Source organism: Marmota monax, unplaced genomic scaffold, assembly GCF_021218885.2.
Source record: "Marmota monax isolate L192 unplaced genomic scaffold, Marmota_monax_Labrador192_F-V1.1 WCK01_AAM20220418_F8-fsc00912, whole genome shotgun sequence".
Taxonomy (NCBI): Eukaryota; Metazoa; Chordata; class Mammalia; order Rodentia; family Sciuridae; genus Marmota; species Marmota monax.
In genome coordinates this window covers 22,088-32,353 of record NW_026692819.1, presented here as the reverse complement: position 1 = coordinate 32,353, position 10,266 = coordinate 22,088, and the positions used below count along the sequence as shown (strand labels likewise).

Here is a 10,266-nt window from a genome sequence, read left to right as displayed (position 1 = left end):
AGGTATGAGGGGTATGGCTGGAGGTGGGTCACTGTTAATGTGCTCTTGAGGATTATATCTTGTCCCCCTGGCTCCTCTCTATGTCTCTGCATTCCAGGCACCATGAAGTAGCAAGTTTCCTCCACCATGCCCTTCTTCCATGATGTTCCACATCACCTCAAGCCTAGAACCATGGAGTTGGCTGACTGTGGACTGAATTTCTGAAACCATAAGCTCAAAATAAACTTTTTCTCCTCTAAGTTGATATTATCAGGTTTGAGCAGTATGTTCGTCAGATTTTTGTCATTGCAACCAAGTGGAAGCTTTTCTTAAATAGATTGTCTTTAATAATAACTTTTGACAATAAGGGGAAGAGACAGCTCATGAAAAAAATAGGAGGTATCAAATAGTTAATGTGACCAAAAAATGACACAAAAATGCCTTTGCATTCATGAATATATTTTAATAATTATATCTATTCTTCTTTGTGTAATTTCATGGTTAAAAACCTTACCTAAATTTTATCTCAATTGTTGTAGGTAAATAGTAATAATGATACTTCTCTAAATTGAATTCTATTTTTCGCTTTTACCTTTGAAGACTGATGAAAGAAAACAATGGAACCTCTGAGGAAGGTTTTATTTTGCTTGGATTCTCAGACCAGCCCCAGTTGGAAATCATCCTTTTCGTTGTAGTTTTGATATCCTATCTTCTGACCCTTGTGGGCAACACAGCCATCATTGTGGTCTCCCGCCTGGATTCCAAACTCCACACACCTATGTACTTCTTCCTCACTAATCTCTCCTTTCTTGACCTTGCCTTCACCACCAGCATCGTGCCCCAGCTGTTGTGGAACCTGAGGGGACCAGCCAAGACCATCGCATCCACAGGCTGTATCCTACAACTCTATGTGTCCCTCTCCTTAAGTTCCACTGAGTGTGTTCTCCTTACTATCATGGCATTTGGCCGCTATGTGGTTGTCTGCTGACCTCTCAACTACACGACTGTCATGCACCCATCATTCTGCAAGGCCCTGGCAGGAATAGCCTGGCTCAGTGGAGTGGGAAACACTCTGATCCAAAGCACCATCACCCTGCGACTTCCTCGATGTGGGCACCACCTCCACCACTTCTTGTGTGAAGTGCCTGCCATGATCAAGTTGACATGAGTTGACATCCATGCAAACCAAGTCCAGATTTTTGTAGCTACATTAGTTCTCCTCCTCCTTCCCATGGCATTGATATCTTTCTCCTATGGATTCATTGCACATTCTGTGATAAAAATTAAGTCATCCCAAGCTTGGTGCAAGGCTCTAGGGACCTGTGGCTCTCAACTATTAGTGGTGTCCCTTTATTTTGGGAGCAGCTCAATCATATACATCCAACCACAGAGATCCTTTGGCCACATCCATGGCATGTTCCTCACACTCTTTTAGACTGTTGTGACTCCCACCCTCAACCCCCTCATATACACCTTGAGGAACAAGGATGTGAAAGGAGCCCTGAGGAGACTGCTGAGGAGAGAACAAAATTTCTAATGGAAAACATAAAGGGCAGTGACTTTCTGTGCTGGAAACTTATTAAAGAGGCACGATATTAAATGACTACTCCCTAAAGTGACTGACTGCCTCTCTAACTGCATTAACATAGAGTGTGGCCCACATTGTCTCAAAAAAAAAAAAAAAAAAAAAAAAAACATTGAGATTCAATTTCTGTAGCTCATGGAACCTGTGTTTTAAAAATATTTTCATAAACTTCCTTATTAAATGTATTTGAAAGGCTACACATATAGTAAGAATGGAAGATTTTGTAGATTTTCATTGCACATATATACATATATACCTGCATAAATAATTAGGGAATTAAAATTATATTTATTGTTTGAAAAATTGAAAAATATATATTAGCATGAAGAAATTATTGTAGTATTTCCTTTGTAGAACAATTCTCTTGTTATATTGTTGCAAGCATTTTGTATATATTATCTCAGCTCTTTCAAGAAAAAAATACAACATCACCAAACTTTAAAAAGTGGATTTTTTTTGGCATACAGCACAAAATCTGTGAATCTACTTAAACTACTACTGAGAAAAAATATTTACTTTTAACAAATAATAATTCAAATAATTATAAATAATTATAAATAATTACTAATTAAATTAATGAATACTAAACATTCACATAATGGAGTCTCAGCTTGATCCAGGCTCTTGGCAAAATCTTGCATTCAATTCTATGTAACAGTCTCCTGCATTCCCAGTGTTTTTGTGGGAACCTGTGGGTATCTGGAGCCACACTTACTTTGTTTGAAGGTTTGTTTTACTCACTTGCTGTTCATGACCCTCTGCTCTTTACCTTACCTGTACATTTCTCAATCACTTCTGACATGGTCAGTGACGATTAAATAAACTTAACTCATGCAAAGTGTCAAAAAGTCATGGCATTGGTAAATACTGAGTGAATTTAATAATTATTTAAAATATTTTCAAAAATAGAATGATATGGGCTGGGGTTGTGGCTCAGAGGTAGAGTGCTCTCCTAGCACATGGGAGGCATTGGGTTTGATCTTCAGCATCACATAAAAATAAATCAATAAAATAAATGTGTTGTGTCTAACTACAATTAAAAAAATAAATATTAAAAAATATGGTGCTTGGAATTCTCCATAGTCTTTCCACACAACCTCTGTCATTCTCAACATGTGCTTCATTGTGTGCTTGTGTTTGTTTTACATTTTATATTGAATAATACTTAGATTTTTTATTTGTTTGTTTATTTGTTTATTTTATTTTATTTATTCATTTGATTTTTATTTATTTATTCATTTGATTTTTCCTGGAAACACTAAAACCAATCAAAATCTCTCTTCACACCTCTTTGTATCAACAATAAATTGCAATCAAGTATCAATTTTGACTTTGGAATCTTTGCTCTAAAGAATATTGTTGAAACCTTGAGTCAGAATGCTTGGGTTCAAAGCCGAGTCCTATTAAACTAATCAACTAGAATAATGTTTAAATACATATCATATTACACCAATTCATAGTATCCTCAACAATACAAGAGTGGGAACAATAGATCCTAACTTAATTTGACTACTGTGATAAGTAAATTTGATTGGGATACAGTTAAACTCAGAGCTATTTATTATGTATTAATAACAACCATCCAATAGTTGTTAATTACTTCTATGCCAGTTATACTATTCCAAACTTCATAACTTGATTGACCTTACTGATTTAATGATTTCTCTACGTCTTCAATCACTTCCTTGTATTTAACTATGCCCAACTATTCCCTGTATTTTTTGTAGCTCCTCTAACTTAGTGTAAAGTTGGAATGTGGATCCTGCTTTATATTTAGACTTCCCTTATCATCACAGCCATAGGAAACTCTTCTCCAAACTATTCCTAGTTGTGTCTTAACCCATTTCATCCATCACATTCACGTTGCCACTGCCCCAGTTCAAATCTTCTATCCTGCTCCTTAAAAAGATAGAAAATATAAAGCTCTGAGCAGAAACAGGTTTACGGTCATGTTTGGTTTGGAGGGAAGATTTGGTTTAATGACTGAAACCCAGGAGAGTGTGCAAACTGAGAGAGAGAAAGAAATAAAAAGGGGGAGGGAGAGAGAGAGAGAGAGAGAGAGAGAGAGAGAGATATTAGGGAAAGAAGCTAGAGGGAAAGGAAAGGATATACAAACCAGTATGGGCACTGATATGCATACAGTAGGAAGACTTTCTAAGAAGAAGTATACAGTGCCAGGAAACAGCAGGGTCTTTCCTAAGAATTCAAACCAAGGGCAATGACAAAGCTTTTCAGTAATTTCAACACATTCAAATCAATCAAGCTTTTCCTTCATGGTTTGATATTTCAATAATTTACTGATTTGGTAAGAAAGCATTCTCATGATGATGTCATGAATGTATACTTTTTTTCATTCATTACTGGTTGAATAATAATCTGGTGAGAATATTTATTGATGGTGTGATAGCTGTCACATGTCTCCTTTTCCATATGAATGGTTAGTTACTACAGTAGCATCTAATAAAAAAAAATTACTTTTTCTAGTGACCTGAAAAGCCACATGTGTTTAAAAGTTTAGAATGTCTTATTCTACTCATAGTTTACAAAAAAAAATATTTTTGTGAACCTTGAATTTTATGAATAGCTGATTCGGGATCTAATGGTATAATTATGTAATTTTTCCTTCCTTAATTCTGTTATTTTGGTGAATTTTCATTATTCATGTTTTGGCTCTGGAATAAATTTAATTTGGGCAATGAGTATGATTTATTTCATAATGGACTTCATAATATTTCAAACCCGTGTTAGTTTGTCAGACTATCCTTTAGTTTTGACTGAAACAAGTATTTGAATTTTCCCTTTTTTCAAACTTCTGACATATGTAACAAATTTGTAGAAGTCAACTTGGAAAAAAACCTAGAGACTTGAACAAGCATGATACATAAGATCTCTCAATGAATTTTAAACAAAATAATCTGGTCAATTTTATTAATCATCAGGGGAGTACAAAATTTAAGTAGTAATGAAATATCCATTACTTACTTCCAGACGGATAAAATTAAAAGAACACAAAACACTGAGTGTAAGCATAGATGTGAAGCAATTGGACTCCCAAACCCTGAGAAGTATAGGTGTTTACATCAATTTTCAGGGTTAATGGTATCTACTAAATCTGAATATAATCTATGTCCAACCAATTCATCAGAAGATAACTTACATTTTGGTTTACCCAGAGATAAGTGCAAAAATATTCATAGTGGCATTGCTCATAAAAGATGAACCTGAAAATGCTTAAATGCCTATCAATACTACAATGGCTAAATATGGAGTGGCATATTCACCAAATGTAATACAATGCAGGAATAAAAATTGTAATTTTCTGTTACCATCACCATAATGATTAAATTTCACAAAGTCAATGTTGAATGAATGAAGGCAGAGACAAAAGTAATAATGATGCATTATTTTGTTTATATACCATTCAAAAATCATAATAAATGTTACATGTGATAAGTAAAAGTATTATATGGAAATGAATTGAGGGTTGTTCTAGAGTGTTGCTTGTTTTATTTCTCCATCAAGATGTGTTCATAATGTAAGAATTTATCAACCTGCATCTTTATGAATTGTTTTTTTTTTTTTTTTTTTTTTTGTTTTTGTTTTGAAGAGTACCTGGGATTAAATTCAGGGACATCTAACCACTGAGCAACATTCCCCAGCCCTATTTTGTATTTTATTTAGAGACGGGGTCTCAATGAGTTGTTTAACATCTCCCTTTTGCTGGGGCTGTTTTTGAACTCGAAATCCTCTTGCCTCATCCTCCAGAGATGCTGGGATTACAGGTGTGTACCAACATATCAAGCTGAACTATTTATTTAGATATGAAATAAATTTATATAAAGAATCAATAGACTTTCATAAAATCCAGATTCTATTGAGGATTATGAATATTTTTAGTACTGGGACTCAATGCACAGAAAATGATCAAGTTAGGTGAACTGTTGTTTCCTTCAGATTCTGTATATGCTGTGAAGTTTGTCCAATTTTCTGCTACTCTTTTAGTACTGGATACACGCCTTAGCTAAATGTGGTTTCCATCCATGGTTACATCACTGCAATTGTTTTCTTAGACCTGTCATTGGTATCATCTGGCTAGAACATGAGGGTGCATGAGTTTTTACTTATACTCTGAAATATTGGAAAAGGAGTCAGTAGCCTTAGACAAATTGAAGTTCACCTCCTCTATTGAGCAAAAGTATGCTTGAAGAAAAGCATAAAGTATGGGATGAATATGGTGTACTTATAGGCAGCAGGCAGGAAATTAATGGGATTTCCATCTGGGGACTTTGTTTGGTCTTAGAGTAAGATAACCTGTGCAGGGATGAGTGGGAGGATTTAATAATTTGTCCCAGTTTTCTATGACAGAAGAGAAGAAAAACAGGACACACACAGAATGATTTCTGGGCAGACCTAAGAGGCCATTGGAAGAGAGACTTGGATTTTTAAAGGTGTTATTCCACAAAGTCATATGTTTATCTCCATCAAACCCAGTGCTTGTAAGAAATGAGGAGAAAAGCCCTGTAAAAATGTTCCAGGTCTGAGTTTTCAGGGTAGATGTAAAGAAAGGATAAGAGAAATTTTTAAGTTTCTAATGAAATTATCTGCCAATAAGATGTATTTACTGTGTGTGTGTGTGTGTGTGTGTGTGTGTGATATTAGATTATTGATAGAAATTTAATATTAATATATTTAAAACAGAGTGACTCAATATTGGGAGGTTATTAAAGTAAAAGTTAAAATCCTTGTGGTTTTGTCTAGTTTAAACAGTACTGAAAGGTAAGACTCTCTTTCAGAATGATCTCCTGGGACCATTGACTTTGGATACTATAGAGCCTGAGATTAATTGCCATATTGGGAGAGCTATGTCCCTGGGAACTTTTTTGATTCAATAGCCTGTGTCCTCTCCCAACCTCTCTTTATTTTCTGGTCTTCAAGGATCTCCAATCTCAAATAACAGTCCCTACAACCAATTCATGGGCCTCAGACATTGATTTATCACTTCAAGGTAAAAATTGTTATTGCTTTGTGGCTTAAATTTCCTCTTTTTTAAAAAATGTGGTTATTGGGATGAAAAAAAATAAAAAAAAGCTTCTTCTCTTTTAATATATTCACTATTATTTATGCCTTGATTTTATTTTTGACTTATTCTCATGATTCTTAACTTTTAATAATAAATTGAGATTTTGGATTCAAGTGATGTCCAACTGGGTAAAGGGAGATAATATGGAACACATGTAATTTCAGATTTTGCAGCAGAGGTAAATACAATTCTTCTATGGGCCTAAAATGAACACAATCTTACAAGTAAGGAACTTTCTCATGACCAGAATTAATCTCTCATTTTATTCTTTTGAGATTGTATATGTGTGAGAATGTGTGTTAAAATCTCTATTAAAATTATCATTTGGCAAAGATGGGTAGATGGTATAAGCAGCATTAGAATGAGAGTGACATGTCTGAATTTATTTTATTGCATTGATATAAGTAAAGTGAGAAAACTGAAAATTATGCATATATGTATTTTGGGGGTTTGTATGGATATGGATATGTATAAACATCTAGGCAATACCTTTTATGTATTTTACATATACATAAAATTATGCATATGTATATATATATATATATATATATATATATATATATATATATATATAGCCTCCTTCATATTCTTTTTCATATAGTGCTCCCCTTTCCCTATCTCTTGAGTGATCCCTCAAGGACTTGATGTTGTTATTTGATGTCTCTCCCCCACCACTCCTTTGATTTAATTTTTACTGATTTTTGCTAAATATCATTTTATCTTATAAGTGAAATTACTGTAAGGTATTACTTTTGACAATTATTTCACATATATTATTTCCATCTTTATTTTTTACAATAAAAAAATCACATGATATGAAATTATTAGGGAAAAATTTCAAGGCCTGAAAGATTTTTTCACATCCATGTAGAAAGTGTCTATTTGTCCTAAACAACAGGTATGGTTGTGGTCTTTAGGTATATTAACTGAATGGGTGAATATATTTTAAACTTTTGCATTCATAAATGTTTGGAGTTTTTAAAAAGCTGCCCTTTAGCCTTTTGAAAGGTAAAAATTCTATGTAGGTTTTATGTACATTGAAGCATCTCTTTCATTCTTTAGATGTGCCCTTGTACTAATAATCCCCACTCCCTCCTTTCAGATTTAACCATGTTTTCATTGAACATTCCCTTTCCTAGTACCACACACCAAAAAAAAAAAAGAGGGTTTTGTTGAATGTGCTGCATGAACCTACATCCTCAATAAGCTTATGGAATAAATAAATTGACTAATCCCTAAAGGAAACATGCTTCTGATATTATGTGTCCACATTACTGAACAGTTAGATATAAATAATAATAATAATATGACTTTATTAACCAAATATTTACCACTTTAAAATAAAAAGGAATCTTTATACTCTCTGCAACCCAACAGTCATTCATATAAACAAAATCATCAAAGAAGAATGCCTAACTCAAAATTTATGCTTGAAGATGGGAAATTATATATATATATATATATATATATATATATATATATATATATATATAATTGGTGGAAATTATATATATAATCTATCTCTCTCTCTCTCTCTCTCTATATATATATATATATATATATATATATATATATATATATATATATAATTTGCTTATATTAAACATTTATTTTACTGAATTTTTCCATTTGATTTGAATGATTCTTCACAAGCTATTAATAAATTTAATGTATTTTTTCCTTTGGAATTTTCTTTCCTTCTCTGTATTTTTTTTCCTTCTGTGGAAGATTTTATCTCAACTTCTAATAGTTCTCTCTCAAGTAAAGCCTTTGTTTCCAGAGTAAGCTCCAGGTGCCTCTCTGTAGAAAGTCTTTAACAACATCTTCTGCAACTTTTGAAGGACACTGTACTGAAATTTATTCTGTGAGCCACTGTACTTTGTCTGAGTAAGGATTTCAAAGAGTTATTTTATAAAGTTTGATGTTGTCACTAGTGACCAACACATTATACTCTCTTTTTAATTCTTGTAATGTTTTTCTTCTTGTCTGAAAAAGGTAATGGGCATGACCAATAGCAGTGCCAAAGAAGACTTCATTCTGGTGGGCTTCTCAGACCAGCCCCAGCTGGAAAAGATACTCTTCGTGGCTGTTTTGATATCCTACCTTCTTACCTTGGTAAGAAATACACTAATTATTCTGGTTTCTTCCATAGACCCTAAACTCAAAATACCCATGTACTTTTTCCTTACTCTCCTCTCCCTAGTGGACATCTGTTTTACCACCAGTATTGTCCCTCAGCTGCTGTGGAACCTCAAAGGACCAGCCAAGAGCATCACATCCCTGGGTTGTGCCATCCAGCTCTATGTTTCCCTAGCATTGGGATCCACTGGATGTGTTCTCCTGGCTGTGATGGCTTTTGACCACTATGCTGCAGTGTGCAGACCTCTCCACTATACAGCTGTAATGAACACATGCTTGTGCCAGGATATGGCAGGGGTCACATGGCTGAATGGAGCAGGAAATGATCTCATCCAGGGCACTGTCACCCTCTGGCTACCTCTCTGTGGACACCAGTGGCTTCATCATTTCTTCTGTGAAGTCCCCTCCATGATTAAGCTTGCATGTGTGGATATCCATGCCAATGAGATGCAGCTCTTCGTTGCTCCATTGGTCTTGCTCCTTTTGCCCTTGTCGCTGATATTCATATCCTACGGACATATAGCCAAGGCATTTATAAGCATCAAGTCAGTGCAGCCTGGCACAAAGCCCTGGGGACATATGGATCCCACTTGACAGTAGTATCCCTCTTCTATGGGAGTATCACAGCCATCTACATCCAGCCTAACAGTTCCTATGCCCACACGTATGGGAAGTTCATCTCCCTCTTCTACACAGTCATCACCCCAACCCTCAATCCTCTCATTTATACCCTGAGGAACAAAGAAGTCAAAGATGCACTAGGAAGAATATGCCACAGAGACTTACGTGCCTAAAAATTGAAGCAATGTGCATCACAAGTCTCTTAAATATCATCTTGTATAATCTAGGACAATTCATAATAGCTAAACTGTGGATCCAAACTAGATGTCCTTCAATAGATGAATAAATAAAAAAAAATGAGGCAGATGTGCACAATGTATTTTACTCAGCAATAAGGGAGAATAAAATCATGGCATTTGCAGGTAAATGGATGGTGTTTGAGATGATAATGCTAAGTGAAGTTAGCCAACCCCCACACAAAAGAAATGCCGAATGTTTTCTCTAATATAAGGAGGCTGACTCATGGTGGGGTAGGGAGGGGGAGCATGGGAGGAATAGAAGAATTCTAGATAGGGAAGAGGGGTGGGAGGGTAAGGAAGGGGGTAGGGGATTAGCAAGGATGGTGGAATGTGATGGACATCATTATACAAAGTACATGTATGAAGACACAAATTGGGTGTCAAAATACTTTACATACAAACAGAGATATGAAAAACTGTGGTATATATGTGTAATAAGAATTGTAATGTATTTTGCTGTCATTTATTTATTTATTTTTAAAAATCAATAATAAAAATGTCCAAATCATAAACCTTTATAAATATTCTATAATATTCTATAATATATTCTATAATTCTATATTCAGTATTTACAAAATATGAATCAGAATTTATTATTTCCCAGGACTTGCTGATTAATTTTT

At 34.5% G+C, this 10,266-nt stretch overlaps 2 pseudogenes; both read left to right on the top strand.

The window, feature by feature from the left end:
* Nucleotides 1–583: 583 nt before the first annotated feature.
* LOC124095363 (olfactory receptor 2G3-like) lies at nt 584–1,516 on the top strand (annotated as a pseudogene).
* A 7,132-nt stretch (nt 1,517–8,648) lies between these two features.
* On the top strand, nt 8,649–9,577 carry LOC124095362 (olfactory receptor 2G3-like; annotated as a pseudogene).
* Nucleotides 9,578–10,266: the final 689 nt, after the last annotated feature.